This window comes from Schistocerca americana, chromosome X, assembly GCF_021461395.2.
Source record: "Schistocerca americana isolate TAMUIC-IGC-003095 chromosome X, iqSchAmer2.1, whole genome shotgun sequence".
Taxonomy (NCBI): Eukaryota; Metazoa; Arthropoda; class Insecta; order Orthoptera; family Acrididae; genus Schistocerca; species Schistocerca americana.
Genome location: NC_060130.1, coordinates 759,854,420 through 759,868,248, shown reverse-complemented (window position 1 = coordinate 759,868,248; position 13,829 = coordinate 759,854,420). Strand labels below are relative to the sequence as shown.

General features: G+C 40.2%; 1 protein-coding gene across 2 annotated transcripts in view; it reads left to right on the top strand.

Moving 5' to 3' along the window:
- The window catches only part of LOC124555441 (sodium-coupled monocarboxylate transporter 1-like), a 370,650-nt gene that overhangs the window by 120,764 nt on the left and 236,057 nt on the right, over window positions 1–13,829 (top strand). The window contains exon 1 of one of the 2 annotated variants that reach the window (XM_047129350.1): window positions 10,791–10,872. The exons of the other annotated variant lie outside the window; for it this stretch is intronic. The gene's annotated coding sequence lies outside the window, so the exon portion shown is untranslated. Of the gene's footprint in view, window positions 1–10,790; window positions 10,873–13,829 lie in introns of those variants that run through there. 2 annotated transcript variants of the gene reach the window in all.

Genomic DNA, 13,829 nt, shown 5'->3' with positions numbered 1-13,829 from the left:
GCTAGATTTCTTCGGATTATGCTGCCCGTAAGCGTGATTAATCTCCTATGTTGATCTTAGTGACTCCCAAGTTCCGATAGAGTAGCCAGATAAGCAGATAAACTGCAAACACTTCCTTAAAAGCGCGTAGCAGCCGTTTTCTTTCCTGTTAACGTCGGTGACTCGGCGTAAGGCTAGCTCCGCAAGCACCGGAAGCGACTTTCACCCACAATCAGGCGGTCACTCTGAGGTCTGCTGCTTCACGGTCAAGTGTCACGCTTAACCTCTGAATTCACTGAGGCGGCAAGAATGCTCTCTGTCTCTGTCTCTCTCTCCTCTCTCTCTCTCAGATACGGCAGTAGTTATCTGCAATTCAGTTGTCTATTAGTGTAGCACTTACTGCGTTTCGTCTCATTTTCGCGTTTTATTACAGTTCAGTTTAATTCTACATACCCTATATCTTTGTCGTGCATTCGAAGTATGCGAACTTTGTGCGTCAAATCTTTGTTTTCCTTGCCACTTCTTACCATCTCGTGAAGCCCGACTAGGCTGAACATTTCGTTGCTCCATCCTTCAGACTTAACAACAGGCGTGCTGCACACTTCACTTTTGAGTTGATTACAAATAAAGTATCCAGAGGGTTAAGGTCAGATGATGTTAGAGGCCAAGGTAAACACCCCGCTCGGCCTATAAATCTTGGACCATATTGACGCTTTAGATGTCGTCTCACAGCAGCAGTAAAATGTACCAGTGTCCCATCATGCTTCTAACACATTCCTTAATCATGGGATAGGTAGCATAAAGTTCCGCGTTCTGGCACGAGACGGGTCAGTTGGGTCCACTATCCCGGTTCTTCGAGGGTTTCTTGACCTTGGAACTGTTATTAATCGGTCGAGTAGCTCTGTTGCCTCACAACACTGGGTACAACACGTTCCATTCCTCCCACCAAGGAAACGTCTGGCAGTATCTGGAATCGAACCCGGGTCGATACGAACCGCTAATGATCTGCCATAGGTGTAACTGGAGCACCGCTGGATGGAGACTTAATCGAAGTTTACATCACCAATATGTATGTGCTACCTAGGGAAATATTTCATGCTAAAGTCGGAGGTGATTGGTAAATAGCACATTCGCAGTTATCTCGCAAACGGTTCGTTGCCGGACCCAGTTTTACTGGAAGATTTTTGATTCCATTAGCGTGTCCTTTTACCTGCGCTAGTTTCAGCGATTAACTATGATACATCCTACACTGGTAGACAGCAAGTATGTAGTGACTGTTCGAACGCGATGGAATAATTGTGAGATATTTCGGTTTTTGATTAATCAATCGTTGCGGATACTCGTGGAGCTTATGCCTCGATCTCGCAAACAGCTGAATTTATAGTATGAATGAGAGCTGCCGTAGTTAACATGGTTCAAATGGCTTTGACCACTATGGGACTTAACTTCTGAGGACATCAGTCACCTAGAACTTAGAACTACTTAAACCTAACTAGCCTAAGGACATCACAAACATCCATGCCCGAGGCAGGATTCGAACCTGCGGCCGTAGAGGTCGCTCGGTTCCGGACTGTAGCGCCTAGAACCGCTCGGCCACCCCGGCCGGCCATAGTTAACGTGAACTGCCACTGGTGCCAGCATTGGGAAACGGCGAACAGTCACAACAGTAAAGAGGCAAGAAAAGTTGATAGCAGTCCCTAGTGGACAGAAAAAAAGAGAAGGATAGAGTTTAAATTCCCGTTGATATCAGGATTATTAGAGACGCAGCAACGAGCGAATTGTAGAAGTGCTTAACTCTAGCAATACCAACTTATTTTCCATAACTCGTATTACCGAAGGGTTGGGGGTGGCGACACTTTCTGCACACCACAAAAAAATTAATTGTTGTTAATTTTTACTAATTACATCGTTTTTAAATTTTTATTAATCGCATACTTTTTAAATAGGTACTAATGTATAAGAACAGTCCAGGACCTGAAAATACTTTTAGCACAATCTTAGTAGTACCAACGCATTTTCCACAATGTGTACACGGAGAGGAGAGGTACTTTATTACTACCAAAAAAAATTTAAAAATATATATATTTTTAATCATCCTTAAGTTGTATTCACAACATGCTTTTTAAAGATATACTGATGTGTAAGAACGGTCCCGAACTTGAAAATATCAGTACGACATTTGTCGCGAAAAGTCACATTTACTACTAAGACTTAAATTTTAGAGTTATATTTAAACGAAAAATTTAAAACAAATACGGAATCTCATATTAGAAATCACTAAAAACAACGAATATTTTATCAAAATTTTAAAATATATTTTCAAAAGGTGCCCCTTGGTATTGTGTGGGTTAAGCGAGTGGACTTCTATTCTGAAGGACCAGAATCCTAATCTTAATCCGAACTTGCTGATTTAAGTATTAGTGGTTTCCCCAAAATTACCCGATGCCGTTATCAGAATGGTTTTCTAAGCAACGTCAGGCCATTTTCCTTCCTCGTACTTACCCAATCCGACTCTAACGATGTTTTCGTAAATGGGACGTTCAGTTTTCAATTTCTAGGAACTAAGCACTAGCTCGTACTAGAAAAGATGGAGAAAGGGAGCGAGCGTGGTCTTGGTTTATGAAAACCTAAATCAGAATGGCCAGGCGGGATCTGAATTCCATTCCTCCCAATCACGAAATCAGTATCTCAGTCACTACGCCATTTCAGCGAGCACCAAGTTTGTAATTGGTGCGTACCGAAATGCATAGCTCATGAACCACTATAGCAGTGGACATCTTTACAGTTGAAGCCTGATTACGAAGTTCCACACACTGGTATCTATGTGATGTTCCAGGAGGCACACATTAAACTGCCCACCCGTATATCAACGGAAGCAGCTTGATTAGTGTGACGAGTGTATGAACTGGAGTTTTTAAGACTGATGAGTCAGGTTTTATGCTCTACTCCATGGATGACTCGTGTGTGTTTGACAACATCTGTATAAGGCTCTGGTTTTATTATGCATGTGCTCAGAGTGCAAATCGATGTTGGTGGTAATTTTTGTATCGTATGGTGCATAAATTCCACGTGACAAGTATTGGGATCTCGACCTGTAGAGGAGCGCACAACAGTTTTCTGAATCCACGGCTTTTTCGTGGAATGAATTTATCCGATAGGATGGCACGTTCTGCCAAACGGCAATGATGTCTTTCAAGAGGAAAATAAAACTGTGCGGCACCTATGTTCTTGCGCAAGACTTTTTCAGAGAACACTGTGAAGACTTTCCTCCTCTTGAGTAGTCACCTATCTCAGCAGACGGTAATTCTATTTCACACGAATATTACGACATGGGACGGCACAAGAGGTCACCAAATGCGTCCGTCAGTTGCATATCGACACTGAAGCGGCATTGAATGCAGCGTTGTAGGTCATATCACAACACGTCACTGCCACATCAGGACTCTGATTCAAGGAAAGCGAAAGGAAGCCCCAAACGCTGTTAGGTAAGCTGCCAGCCACAGTTTAAATCCTTAGTACCTTGTCTCTTAATTATCTGGATTCTTAAGAGTCATGGTAAAGTATGTCCACCTAAAATCATCAAGCGCTGTTTCCATTTTTAGCGACAACGTGTTATGTAGTTCCATAAAAAAGAGGAAAATTTCGACGTTAGACGTTCGGTTGTACGGTATTCTTGGGATCCATTCCAACATAGTTCTACACTCTGTTAGGATATCAGCAATTTCTTTATGATAATCGTTATTAATGTCATAAACATGACTATCTTGAGCCCTTTTAGCACTGAATAATAACTGAACATACACCGGTGAGTCCGCAGCTCGTGGTCGTGCGGTAGCGTTCTCGCTTCCCACGCCCGGGTTCCCGGGTTCGATTCCCGGCGGGGTCAGGGATTTTCTCTGCCTCGTGATGACTGGGTGTTGTGTGCTGTCCTTAGGTTAGTTAGGTTTAAGTAGTTCTAAGTTCTAGGGGACTGATGACCATAGATGTTAAGTCCCATAGTGCTCAGAGCCATACACCGATGAGCCAAAACATTACGACTATCTGCATAGTAGCTTTTTCGTCCGTCTTTGGAACGAAATATATCACTGATTCTCCGTATTAGGTATCCGACAATTTGTTAATAGGTTTGTATATGTATATGGGGTTAGATGTTTACGCACAGGTCATGTTCAAATGGTTCAAATGGCTCTGAGCACTATGGGACTTAACTTCTGAGTTCATCAGTCCCCTAGAACTTACAACTACTTAAACCTAACTAACCTAAGGACATCACACACATCCATGCCCGAGGCAGGATTCGAACCTGCGAGCGTAGTGGTCGCGCGGTTCCAGACTGTAGCGCCTAGAAGCCCTCGGCCACTCCGGCCAGCGCACAGGTCATGTAATTCGAGTAAATAACGGGCCGCTGATTTTCGTACGCGGTGATGGCGCCCGATAGTGACAGAGATGGGTTCCATAGGATTTACATGAGATGAATTTGGTTGCCAAGACATCAACGTGAGTTCCAGATAATGCTCCTCAAACCACTGTAGCACGGTTCTGGCTTCGAGACACGGACAGTTGTACTGCTGAAAGATGCCATTGGCGTCGGTGAAGACGTCAAGCATGAAGGGATGCAGGTGGTTCACAGCTGTCAGCATGTCTTCGATTATTACCACAGATCCCATGCAAGCGTAATAGAATGTCTCCCATAGCGGAATACTGCTCCCAGCAGCCTGCGTCCATGACACGCTGCACGTTTCGATCCGCCGTTCATTTTCATGACGACGTTTGTGGAGACGACCATCGAGCTAGTGTAGCAAAAACGTGATTCACACGATGAGGCGACACGTTTTCGTTGACCGACAGTCGAATCCCGATGGTCGCGTGCCCACTGCAGTCGCAGTTGACGATGTCGTTGGGTCAACATGTGAACACATATAGGTGGTCTATTGCGGAGCTCCATGTTCTACAATGTACGATGAACGGTGTGCTCCGAAACACTTTTGTGTGCACCAGCATTGTGCTATTTCGTCAGAGATGCCACAGATCACCATCTGTCCTACTTTACAGAGGAGACAAGTCTCCGAACCCTATGTTCTGTGAAGAGTAGTGAACGTCCAACCATTTAGAGCCTAGTGGTAGTTTCACTGTCCTACCTCTGTCCTTAGACGCTCACGGCAGTAGCATGTCAACATTCGACCAGCTTCGCCGTTTTCGAGATACTCGTTCACAGGCTTTGTGTAATAATAATCTGCCCTTTGTCAAAGTCGTTTATCTCAAAGGATTTCCCCATTTGCAGTCCATATCTTCGCTAGGCTGATTCCCCGTCCGTGTCTGCTCCGCTTACATTCTTCCGTTACCGCGTCACGTGGCCGCAAAATCACCAGACGGCATCCAACATCGCGGTGGGCAACGGTCATAATGTTTTGTCTGACCAGTGTATGTGGTTACTCATCGTTCCGACAGAACTACTCGTTTTCTCCAGTTATGTCTTCGTCTATATCTTTTACTTTGTTGTCATGTAGCTTACAGCCCAATGGTGTGTCACAAACACAGAAAATAACCGAAGTTTTACAAAATTTTAGAAGATGGGACGGAGGAAATCAAAAGTGCCATAGTTCCAGGAAGGAAAGAATGTCAGTGTTGAACGCCCCGTAGCTCTCGAGTTCGGAACACAAACTCAGATTATACAAGGACAGGGGGATAAATCGTTCGTGATCCTATTAAGAAACCATCTCGGCATCCACTTCAAATAACTTTGAATAACCATTCAAGTGTTTTGGACAAACTACGGAAACCCTAAATCTGGATCCCACGGACTGAAATTAGAACACAGTTCCTCCTGAATCCAAGTCTAGTATCTTATCCCCTTCATCACCTCGCTTGCTCCGGTTCTGACTGTTAAAATTACCTGTCACTGTCTCTTCCTTCAGCATTGTAATCAGTTTCTACGTTTATGAGAAAGGGTCTCAGTCTCAGCAATGACAATTCAATTTATTCCAACTTTCCTTTTTAGGTGTTAATGTTACTTTTATTTTCTCCTTGTTTATTTATTTGTTTATTTACAGTACATAAGGAATTTATTTACAGTACATAATGAATGACAAGTGGGTAACCAATCATCTGAAGATGATCCTGTCATCAGTGTGTAACATGTAGTGTCTTTTAGTTACATATTATTATTTATACGTACACTCAATTCTTAGCTATGGCATTCTTTCTTGGGGAACAAACGCACGAAATATGAATACAATATTCAAACTCCAGTAAAGAGCCGTGAGGATAATAACCAAAAATACTAGTCGACTCATTGTAAAGATCTGTTCAAAACACTGGGGATTTTAACTGCTTCATGCGAATACATTTACCAGTCAGTTGTACACATCAAAAATAACATTGGTAATTATTGCACAAACAGCTCTGTCCATGACCATGCAACAAGAGATAGACTCAACTTACATTTACCAAGAAAAAACTAAGTTAAAAACTTAGTTTGTGAAACATTTTGTTATCAAACTCCTACTCTGAGTTATCTAAGTAATCCTTCCATGTATAAAATGTATTGCATAACAAGTACTTTTTAGCTGACATTTTAAATATGTGTATTTTTGCAATTTCTTTAATCTCTTTTGGTAATTTATTGTACAGTTTTGTTCCTTGGTAGAAAGTGCTGTTTTGAGTTTTATGTCTATTTTTTCTTGGTAAATGTAAGTTGAGTCTATCTCTTGTTGCATGGTCATGGACAGAGCTGTTTGTGCAGTAATTACCAATGTTGTTTCTGATGTGTACAACTGACTGGTAAATGTATTCACATTGAACAGTTATAATCCCCAGTGTTTTGAACAGATTTTTACAATGACCCCAACTAGTATTTTTCGTCATTATTCTAATGGCCCTTTTCTGGAGCTTGAAAATTGTGTTCATGTTTTCTGCATTTGTTGCCCAAGAAAGAATGCCATAGCTAAGAATGTACTGTAAATATGAATAATATGTGACTAAAAGACACTACATGTTACACACTGATGATAGGATTCCAAGGGCATAACGTGCTGATGACATTCTGTTTGCAAGTACCTTTGTGTGTTCACATCATTTCAACTGAGAATCAGTATTCATTCCTAGAAATTTTGCATCTGTTACACAGTCAATAGAGGTACGATCTACATTTAATTTAATATTGTCATTTTTCCTCTTCAAACTGAAATTCATGTCATTAGTTTTCTTTATGTTCAATGTCACTTCATTGCTCATTGAGCAACCATAAACTTCCTTGAGAGTTTCATTTGCTTTCTCGGCAAGGAGTTCTCTTGTTTTCTCAGTGACTATAACATTGCTGTCATCAACGAAGAGAATTTATTCACCATGAGTAACACTACTGGGAAAGTTATTGATGTATATCAGGAATAGTATTGGTCCTAATATGCTACCTTGCGGAACCCCTATAATAATGTATTTTGGTTCTGATAAGTGTTTTATTAAATGTTTAGATCTATTTGAAGTATGTGTTATCTCTACTCTTTGTACCCTATCTGCTAGGTATGATCAAAACCAGTTATTATCTACCCCTCTTATTCCTAATGCTTCTAATTTATTTAATAGGATCTTGTGGTTGACTGTATCAAACGCCTCAGAAAGATCCAAAAATATGCCTGTGACACACTCATCTTTATCAAGAGCATCAAGTACAACTTTTGTGAATTCTACTATGGCTGACTCCGTATTTTTACCACTTCGGGAACCAAACTGTGATTCGCTTAAAAGATTGTATTTATTCGGATAATTCATTAATCTGTCTTTCATAATTGATTCTATTATTTTTGAGAATGCTGACAGCAGGGAAATGGGCCGATAATTTTCTATATCTTCTGCTTCACCTTTCGTAAGCAAAGGTACAACTCTTGCCTGTTTTAACTGCTCTGAAAATGTCCCTGATGTGAAGGATTCATTTATTATATTTGTTAAGGGGCCTTGTATAATCCCTATGCATTGTTTCAGTACCCACATTGATACTTCATCTGAGCCTCCTGACTTTTTATTTTTTTTAGTTTTTGAACAGTTTTATTGACTTCATTCTCTGTGGTTGGAAGTAACACAATTGTATTTAGTGCAACATTATTTACAGGTGTTATATTTGTTTTGGGGAATTTTTGCTGTAACTTCTCTGCAATACTTGAAAAATGATCGTTTACATAGTTTGCTAAGTGTTGTGGATCATTTATTATCATATCCCCCTCCCTCAGCAGTATGTTATTCTGCGTTTGTTTGCGTCTCCCCGTTTCCTTTTTTATAACATCCCACACTGCTTTTCTTTTATTCTCTGCGTTACACACTATGACTTTTTTGCAGCAGTCAGCATCTTCCTATAGATCTTTTTGTATCTGTGATAGAAATTTAAGAATTCTGGATCATTGCGAATCTTTTTCATGGAACTGAGGTGTTTAAGTGTTTGGGAGTTTGGGAGGACTTCTTCATACCTGCTATTATCCATCTGTTTTTGTGAGATGTTGATACAGACATGCATACTTTTGGAAATACCTTTTCAGTGTAAACAATGTGGTGAATTTAGAGAATTTCTTATTTACATTGGTTTCCTTATGCACTTCATCCCAGCTTTGTTTTTCTAGTTCTCTTGAAAAAAAATTATTTTGATTTCTGATAGGTGTCGTTTGTAGGCTTGTAGTTTAGGGAATGATTCGATGCCTGATTTTACTGTTGTTATTTGACAGAGATCTTCACGAGATAAATTAAAGGCAACAAGTTGTAAACAATTGTGAATCTCAACACTAATTCTACCTAAGGTATCACGACACATCACCTTCACTTTCCTTACATCGGAAGTTCTCCAGAGTACTTTCCTTTATTTTTGTATTCTTTTCTGGAAATTCAGTTGTTAATGAAGTCTATTCTTCTCTGCATTTTTCAATGGAGAATGATTTTGAAGTCTCTTTTAATTGTATAATCATTTCTGCGCACTCTTTTGTAAGTGGTACTTATCTCACGTCTTCGCGCTAACTTTTTCCTTATATAACGTTTTATACAATGATTTTCGCATAACCTCTTGAGCTAGAGAAATCTGTTCCCACATATATATCCAAGTTCCCTAATCGTATTTATTTTAGCGACTTGAAACCCCAATCACCACAGTGCCATCAGCATTTCAGTCATCCTGAGCCTTATTGGCGTGAATGAATATAAGGCTATTCTTTCAACAGGTTTTGAAAGTATGAATTAATTTCCCAGTACTCCTGATTTTTTTGCCATAGCCTGGTTAATACAACATTTCTCACAAATAATTCCTAGTTTACAACCTAATTTTCATCTTTGACAGAATAATGGCTCAGGGAAAAGCAATCAGTACAATCTATGAAACTTCCTGACAGATTAAAACTGTGTGCCGGACCGAGACTTAAATTTTTCTTTCCTTCGCCTGTGTCTTCATATGGATAGCAGTACGCATCATCATTGTTCCAAGATGATCCAAACACCCTTCTGGGATACCCCAATTGGGGCTATTTTTTATCTGTGAAACATTCAAAATACTGTCGACAGGAAGTAATTTAACACAGAATGAAAGACAGGTTTTGAACAAAGGGACAGTGAGCGGTAGAGGCTTTGTTAAGGGAACATTTCGTCCATCAGTGATATTTGAGGGACAAGCAGGGAATTAAACTAAAGCTACACAAAGCCAAGATCTGCAGTTGGGTCTGCCGAATTCCGAGACCGGCGTAATTGCCTCGTGTTAGCTGAGTATCAACTTGATTGTTACGATTGCTTAATGTACAAAAGACGTATTTGCTTACTACACTCCCATTGGCATGATACAGAATGTATAATTGAGATTCATTGGGAGAGTCCTTACAAAATGTAGTCCATCAACAAAGGAGGTGGCTTACAAAACACTCGTTCGACCTACACTTGAGTATTACTCATCAGTGTGGGATCCGTACCAGGTCGGATTGACAGAGGAGATGGAGAAGATCCAAAGAAGAGCGGCGCGTTTCGTCACAGGGTTATTTGGTAAGCCTGATATCGTTACGGAGATGTTTAGCAAGCTCAAGTGGCAGACTCTGCAAGAGAGGCGCTCTGCATCGCGGTGTAGCTTGCTCGCCAGGTTTCGAGAGGGTGCGTTTCTGGATGAGATATCGAATATATTGCTTCCCTCTACTTATACCTCCCGAGGAGATCACGAATGTAAAATTAGAGAGATTCGAGCACGCACGGAGGCTTTCCGGCAGTCGTTCTTCCCGCGAACCATACGCGACTGGAACAGGAAAGGGAGGTAATGACAGTGGCACGTATCGTGCCCTCCGCCACACACCATTGGGTGGCTTTTGGAGTATAAATGTAGGGGTACATGTAGATGTAAATAATAAGCCTTCCTGGACACCCTTCAAGAATTCGCATGTGCAATCTGTTGAATGAGGCGAAAAAGTTTTGCGTAACTGCGTTTTTGCATCTACACTTTTTTCTACCGTAGATGCCACCAAAAGCCGAATATCTGAATATGGCCAACAAAGAAAAATTGGCAAACAAGGATTTTACACAAATGAAAGAATGCTTGGTGTACAGGTAAATTTCCACTGGCAAGAGTTAACGCAATCAGACTTTTTGCCACATGGAGCGCTTTTACTTGGGCCTCGGTGTACATGCTGCAGCACGTCGAGCTGCAGATATTTCTCATTGTTCTGCGGGAGACGCTGTGGGATAGGAACGGTGGCCTTCGCACGCTGGTCTGTTCGTACTCTGATTGGTCTAAATCCGTCCAATCACTGGCCGTGGCCTGCTCGCGGCGGTAAAATTCTGGGGAAAACTTTTTATTGCGGCTTTAAGGTCTGCGCACAAATACACATATATATTCGCAAATGGGCCAAAGCACATTTTAAGTTCTCAGCGTCAGGTAGCATACAGAAGGTGAGTAAATGAAAACCGACGTGCATTCGCAGATTCTTGTTATTGTTTTATGCCTAGAGATAATGTCTAAGCCACGTCGAAATATATGAATCGATTTTTCACGGCTAACCCACCAAAAGTGTTCTAGTCTGTTATCTCTTCGCTTCTTCTTCTAAGGAGAGCCAATGTTCACGTCAGTTATTGACGACTCAGATTACTCGTGTAACATGTTACATGCTTGGCAATGGGCTCGGTGCAAGACTTCTTTGGTTTTCGGCCCACTCTATTGCACAGAAAAAAGTTAATCTTGTGTTTAACGATAGCTTTGTGTTGTAAGAAGCGGTCGTCTTATGGTAAACCGAGTTGCGTTGCATTCTGATGTAACAATTTGATATTTTCCCGACCTGCACACAACTTATGCAAAAAGAATCATCATCTATCCTTCACACATGTTTGCAAATGTTTACTGTAACGAACGATTTTCCACTTGTCATACAATATCTCGTTCTTTACTCTACCCTTAAAGGAACATTATAATATCTGAAACAGTGTACTCCATGGTTTTACGGGGAAGAATATTCATTTATGAAACATTGCTTTATTTTTATTGATTTCTTTCTATTCTTCATGTTTTGGGTCTTCACTAACTTTAATTTTTTTTCATATTTAAGATTTCACTGAATATACGATGACTTCCACATCAAGTAAAATGAGTAAAATAATTGACGGTTGTGAATTTCTTATAACGCTTTTGCTGCTTAACAGTAGTGTTTCGTGATTATCTCCGATTGTGAGCAGCAACGAGAAAAAAGAAGTATTCTCTAAAGAAAGGAAACTATTAAGCAAACTTTTTTTATTTACAGTTACTCCTATTTATTGTAAACTTATAAACTGTATGACTGTGATTCGTCCTGCTACCACCGCCAGAAGTTTCTTTCCATATTCTGCTAAGCGTGGAGCGCACTGAGGAAGAGTATCGCGCAAGAATACCAAGCATTAAGGCTGCTTTCTTTGTATCATAAAGTTTTGTTAAGTACATGAAAACGAAACTGGAAAAAACAGTCCTGATCAAGTTTTGTATAGTTGTAAAAATATATGCGTCGTCTGAAAGTGTGTTAGTGTCACTTAATTTCTAACTAGTCGCCTAAGCTTGCTATAGCACAAAGAACTACGAAAATCCACACTGTTCATCGATTTCCCCATGATCAGAATTTTGTATCGTATCTTTCTGCCCGGAGTTTCTTGAATGCTGCATTCCCCACCGGGCCTTGGAACCAGTTCCACAAAGCAGAAATTATAATGGTCCAAGATACAATCGGGGATACAGCAGCTAAATGGTAATTTAGGACTACGAATGAATCGCAAGTGCAGTCATACCTTCAGTACGAATACTGCAACATCAGGAGTATCACCAAACTGTTCACAGGACGGCATCTTCTAAAAAAAGACATGCTCTCTCGAGTTTGTTGCCGTTGTGTTTAAGACACAGGGCGAATATTCGGGAGGAAAGGGATTCAAATCCCTGTGCGGAGGTCCTGAGTGGAGGTTTGTATAGTCTCCCTACATCATGTGTATCCACTGTTAGTACGGTTCCTTCAAACTAAGTCTTTATCTGAGTCAATTACAGACTCTTGTCCTTCTGAGCTCGCATTCCGTCTCTAGTGAACGGATGTCGATTCGATGCTAAACTCTAGGTTTCTGACAGACCATGCAACTCAGATACTTTTGGTGTGTTGAAGCACTAGCCTTTAGAATATAATCACATATTTAAACAAATATATACGAGAAAATAAACGAAGGCTGTTGCCTGAACGGTTCCGAGATTGTTAAGACTGCTAAATTGAAAAAAAAAAAAATTGCAGTCGTGTATAAGAGTAAAACTGAAAACACTAAGAGAAGTGAGAGTTCATGTGGAGTTTCTTACGAGATCTTATTTCACATAATCAGAGAATAAAAATATTAATTACAATTTATCTGTGCACTGGACTTAGGAAGTAACTACCGCGGGATTCGCTTCAAAACATTTAAGAAAGGCTACCAAGGACTCAATCTTCATTAATATCATTCCAAATTTGCTGTTGATTCGAAGATTACTGAGGAATGGATTACTACATACTTTCCTATACGGTGAGTTCCCAAAGAAGAAGGGTGCTCTCCAATGAAGAACTGATCAAGTGCTCCTTTTGTGTAAACGGTCCACCGGACTGAGTGAGAACCACTCTCAATTTTTTTGCTGACGATTTCGTCAGTACAGGAAGATATTTCAAGCGAATAACTTATGTTTGTGGAGTGGTTTAGATAATATTCGAACTTCATGTACTGAACAGAACGTTGCTTTATATATACATTACTGGAACAAAAATGTCCGTATAGGAAAGTAAAATCTATCCTCTTTTCGATTGCAGCATTATTGATTAACGTAGAGGATGGATATGAATTTAAAAAAGAAGACAGCAAAACATCAGTTTTACGGTGTCGTGGTAAAAGTTTCAATGAATCGGGAGACTTCTAGGAAAAGTAAGTGCATTGACGAAGGAAATAGAGAATACAAACAATCTGTAGCATATACTGATGTTCTAAGATTCCCTCTAATTTCTTCTTTCAGAAGAAAGCAATTGAATTCGGAGAAAACTTACCCCTATGGCTATAATTTGCTAGTTACAATGTGAAAGAGGGTCGGAGGTAGTTGTGTGAACTTAAACATACATTGCTGAAAGGAAGAAGATAGTCTGCTCGTGGAAGGCTGATGAATAGAAATGGAGAACAAATTTTCGTTACTGGCTATAAAACCATTTTACTGCTGCCAATTTGTATTTTAGAACACTGTAATAATCGAAGTGCACTTCTATATCTATAATACAGAAGATTGCGGTTTTTAATGCAGCGCGTAGAGAATTTCGATTTTCATCAATTTTGTCGATAATCACTAAATTCGTGCCTTTTGAGACACTGAGAGGTGTTAAGAAATCATTTACGTA